Below are 5,530 nucleotides of genomic sequence, written 5' to 3' on the forward strand. Positions count from 1 at the left end.
CCAAGATAACAAACGACACAAGACAAGTGTTCATGGAAGGCATGTACTTGACTCCAAGACTCAAAACCTATAGAACTACGGTTTCGCAACAGCAGGGCCAAGCCAGCAAACACAAACAACGAAGGGGTGAGTTTCGAGAATATGTAATAGCATAAAATAAATGAGAAGAACACGTAAGCAATTAAGTTAAGGTCGTATAACATCACAAATATAATATTCGAAACCTTGAAGAATATTATATATTAGCTCAATCCACATTGCTAAAAAAAATATTAGTATAATATAAGAACCATAAATCTTCACAAACACAATATCACAATTTAGTTTTTAAAACAGTCACGTCACATATAGTCACCAACAATCATCTTCATAAGTACATAAACAAATAATCACCTATCATCTTCATAAGTACATAAACAAATAATCACCTTCATCGTCTCACACAATTACACTTATTCACCAAATACAAATCGTCATCAATTTTTATGCATATGGACTCAGTCCTAAGACCTATATGAATGTGGTTTTCAGACAGATTTCGGACGGAATTAAATTAAAACTTCCTACGGTTTTCAGACGAAATTAAATTAAAACTTCCGATGATTTTCGGACAAATTTAAGTTATATTATCCAACGATTTTCTGACGGAATTAAGTAAACTCTTATATTTTATGATGACTTTTAAATATCAATGCTCAACACTTTTCAAACAAGATATTAAAATACATCAAAATAAAAACTAGATTGAAACCTGGAAAGATGTGTGTATATATCAAACTTCAATTAAGCAAATGACATAATGTACATATCAAGGCTGAACATAGTAAAACATAAGATAAAAAAATCATTAGAAATATTAAAATACACAAATTCTTTCTTTATTGTCGCTTTGATCCCTTAACCGTTCATCCTTGTCTCCCTCACCAAACACCATCCATTATCTCTTCTTCTTCTTCTTCTTCTTCTTCCTCATCCTCCTCCTCATCATCATTGTCACAGGTATTCCAGGATAATCAATTTGAACTATTTCTTCAAGTTGACCATAAAAGTCATTTTCATATTCACCATAGCCCGTACCTTTAACACACTTCACAATTCACAGTAGAGTGTCAACCTATTCAAAATCATCCAACAATAAGTGTGTTACTAAAAGAAGGCGTAAAAAATAATATGTATGTAATCAACATCCTGAAAAGTTTTCAAAATATACTTACATAATCTTTTAACCATGCTACAATGTTTTCTTCAATGCATTTATCAGCATGTTCGTTGCTCATATTAGGATGAGTTATGCGTAGTGTCTCAAACAAAGATCCTATTGTTACATAATTTAATTCAATTATAATTATCACAATTAGGAAATGAAGAAGTTTTTATTTTAGAAAGTACTTGCTCAATATAAGGTTGAATCTCATCACAGTTGATTAATATATGATTCATGGCAGCAGTAAATTCCTTATCCTCCAAAAAACGACTTTGCATTCATCAGCAAATCTACCAAGCAAATTAAAAATGGGAAACAAAGATTGTGCCAAATCATCATCACCCCCTGTTCTTCCAATGCTAGTATTAGTGGGTTGCAAACTTGTCTCAAAATAATTAGTGCAAAACTGAGAAATCTTCTCAATAAGGTATAACTTGTCTTGTCACTAATTAAGTTCAAGTAGCTATTTTAAAATCGGAAAAGTAAATCAATTGCAGGATCAATCTGAAAAATTAATAAGGATATTACTATCAAGCCTCAACCAAACAAACCACAGAGTTCAAGTCAGATACTAACCTAGCAGTTGAAAACAACACAAATAAAAAAAAGTGAAAAAATGTTCTTAAAAAGGCTTAATCAGCAATAACTTAATCACTCTAATTATAGATATAACCGCATAAGTTAAAAGTACCAACAATATCTAAAATTGAAAGAAAACTACACACCTTAAATTAGGTAATATAAAAAATTATCTTTCTAGATAGAAGGGGTGGCTCAATGCTAACATCTACGTAGCAGACATCCTGAAGATAAAAAAAAAAAAAACAAAGAAGTAAGCTTCATATTTAAATTGCAGGTGTGTGTGTGTCACTGTTTTATAAATATCAACAAGATTGTATCTAGTCATTGTTTTGAAACAATGTTAAGGTAATTCTATTATCTTGTGTGGGGGTCTTACTATTGGTGTGTGTCTACACTATTGATTTGTTGACCGTTTTCTTTTTACTTGGTCTGGCAGTGGAATCACACTTACTAAATTAGTTGGAGTTCTGGTCCTTTGCTTCTCAACATTTTTTGTGGTTTGTGATACTAGCTTGTTTGTCTACACAACAGAAAAAAGTTAAAGTAGCTTACTAGCTTTATGGTCTTTGCAGGTGTATTACTTTCAAACGTATCTCTCCTTGGTTATCATTGGCTTCTTGCATGGTCTAGTGTTTCTACCAGTAAGTGTTGTTTGTGGTGTCCACACTAATGATGATGTATAAGTGTATGTCACTTTAGGCAAACAAGGTTAAGTTAATTCTATTATCTTATAAAAGCAAACCAGAAATCTGCATGTTTGGGCATGCTTGAAACAACCAGCAGGTGTCACTAAAAATACAAAACTGTAAACTTCAAATACAGTAGTTCATCATGCTCTATCTTTTGATTACCTCTAAATGGTAACATAACCAAAAAAGTGTAGAATCTTGTAAGAAAATGAAGATCAAATTCCATTAAACATTGACAGCTATGAAAGTTATGCTGGCTTGTGATATATGTTTTGTATTGACTCCACTATTCTAATTTCCTATTGCTATTTGGTGTCGTGTCGGTGCAACGGAGGTTAGCACAGACTACAATAGCAGAAGCAAATTCAAATTAAAAAAATATAGTTCACTAACAAACTTAACAACATTTATCAAGATTCCCCAAATCACTAATCTTTTTTTTTTTAACAATTTTTTTAATCAACTCCACACAAGTTGTGACGGAAGCGATGAAAACCGAATACAAATAGTTCACACCCAAATAGTTCAAACCCAACTACGTGCGAATACAATAAAACACAAACCACAACCTACACCCCAATTGGAACAGGAAAAACCCGCAAAACCCACAACATGTTTAAACAGCAAAAATGAATCCAGGTTCCAGAGCACACTAAAAACCCTAATAAGAAATAAAATAAACCCTGAAATTGCACCAATAATCAAGTACAAGTTTGTGGGAACATGGTTGGTTGATTTGTTGAAGAGAACACATATCATAATAGATGGAGTGAGTAATGGAAGAAATTGTTCATACCGTTGGGGTTTGTGGGGGAGCTGTCTGAGAAGAAGCAGATCTCTGCGAACATGGTGAGGCGAAGCGATTGAGAAATTGATGGAAAAGCATTGGAAGTAACCGCAGATTGAAGAGATGTGAAACTGGTTTTGGGAAGAAAAAAAACCTTGAAATTGATTATGATGTTGATTTTAGGGTTACGAAGGAGACTGGAGAGAGAGCAGCACATGCACAAGGGAAAATTTTATAACATAGCTGGATATGAAAACAATTTCTCAATTGAAAATAAAATAAAAACCCTCAAAGGCCGTCCCAAATCTGTCTCAATATTTCACACGGTTTTGGGACGGATTTGTTTTTTTAATGAAATTCGTGCGAAATCTGTGGGAAAGTATTTTGTTTTAACATGTCTTAAAATATTCAAACGATTTTGGCACGGATTTGGGACAAAAATTTCGCTCCTTAAAATCTGTCCCAAATCTGTCCGAAAAATTAAGACGAATACTTATCCGTCCGAAAATTCCGTCTGAAAACATAGTTTTTTTAGTAGTGACACCTACTCATCGTTTTGCCAGAGTTATATTACTGGACTTTTCTCAACATTGTTGCCAGAGATATGCTACTGGACTTTTCTCAACATAGTTGCCAGAGATATGTTACTGGACTTTTCTCCCACATAATTGCCAGAAGTATGTTACTGGACTTTTCTCCCACATATGCAAGACTTATGCTCTAGACTCTATATGAATGCAATGAATTAAATTCAACAAGTATTACACATATACACATAGTCACATATTCCACATATGAATGCAAGACTCCCCCTAAAATGCACGACTCTAATCTAAGCACACAAATCATCACCACTCACATCATCATCATAAATAACATCATCATTCTCATCATTGTCGTAAATTAACTGTCAACACTGTCATCGTCATTCTCATCATTATTATAATATAACATCATCATCATAGAAAACATCGGCATCATGAAAATACATCGTCATTCACACTGCAAATTTTAATCAACATCATTATTCACATCATCAAACAATTTTAAGCTTCGTCATTTGCATAGAAAAACAAACAGATTGTGACTCTTGACAACAGAATAGAAGTGGATTTATTCGGAAAAAAATATATAAAATCTAATGACATTTTTAATACTTCTTAGAATACCACTATAACCAATTTCATACAGATGTCCAACACAACATTTTACAAGAAACAGTTAAACACAATCCTTACACTCACAAATTACCCCATAATTAGTTTTCTTTAGCACTGAATTGGCAGGAGCAAAACAATTATCTATCAAACATCAACTATTTTGTGCTAGTTATTCAATCAATTAATATAAATAATTTATCAATTCAAATAATTGTGGCAAATCAAGCATGAGCACATGCACAAAATTTATCATTGACATCAAATACCACATATTCACATAATTTAAATCAAGCAACACCTTAATAATGTTTCTAAATCATCTTTTAACCTCACAATTCCAAATTTGCACATTAATTTAATTATTCTCTCCAAGGCTACAACCGTCGCGGTGAGCCCCGAATGAACTTTGGGAAATACGATTTTCCTGTTCAACTCAATTAATACTCGAACTCTTCTCTCTCACCCCATACCTGGATTGAAGCTTTCACATTATACAATAATGAATGAGAACTTGGCGGCAACAATAAACTCGATCAACTTATTGAATACGTGTTTGGCCTTCGTCACTAATTGCAGCCAAAGAATACAACAAAGCGACGATGACGGTAAGTCGAGGTTACAAGTCAAACGCATATAGAGATGTCAAAACCATAACATATATAGTGGGTTAAAAGACGATACCTAATAGAGGCAACACTAATTATGAAGGGGTCTGCGATAACTCGGCTTCTCAATGGCTTCTCAATCTATATTGCCTTTCTTCACTAAAGTGACGGCACGGTTTCTAGTTTCGTATTGTGTATGTTTTCTCCTATTAGGTTATCGAATAAATATTACATATGTTAGGCTAATTAGAATTTAGATCACGTTTTTGTCAACAAAAATACTTGGGCCGCACATATATTAATATATAGATATATATTCCACTTTTCATCAATTTCAAATGCAAAGTTTTTATATTAATCTTCTTAACTAATGCCTTGAGAGCATTAGTTAGTTAGCATTTCTTTTATTTTTAACAAGTATATTGTAAAAAGCTAACTATTGCGAGTTAGCCAACAATTCAAAGACTAGATTGTAAAATGCTTTGCCATTTTTCCATAAGTAT

At 32.9% G+C, this 5,530-nt stretch overlaps 1 long non-coding RNA gene across 3 annotated transcripts; it reads right to left on the bottom strand.

The window, feature by feature from the left end:
- Nucleotides 1-764: 764 nt before the first annotated feature.
- On the bottom strand, nt 765-3,650 carry LOC146937240 (uncharacterized). Of its 3 annotated transcripts, none has more exons than XR_015033257.1 (4): nt 3,272-3,649; nt 1,930-2,007; nt 1,215-1,708; nt 765-1,114 (listed from the first exon to the last, which is right to left on the bottom strand). It is a non-coding gene; the product is annotated as an uncharacterized LOC146937240 (long non-coding RNA). The 3 variants fall into 3 exon arrangements; XR_015033256.1 differs by having other exon boundaries at nt 1,215-1,549; nt 3,272-3,643; XR_015033255.1 differs by having other exon boundaries at nt 1,215-2,007; nt 3,272-3,650.
- Nucleotides 3,651-5,530: the final 1,880 nt, after the last annotated feature.

The sequence above is a fragment of the Medicago sativa genome, chromosome 3 (genome assembly GCF_051527215.1).
Source record: "Medicago sativa cultivar Bolivia chromosome 3, Bolivia_mono, whole genome shotgun sequence".
In the NCBI taxonomy this organism is placed as follows: domain Eukaryota; kingdom Viridiplantae; phylum Streptophyta; class Magnoliopsida; order Fabales; family Fabaceae; genus Medicago; species Medicago sativa.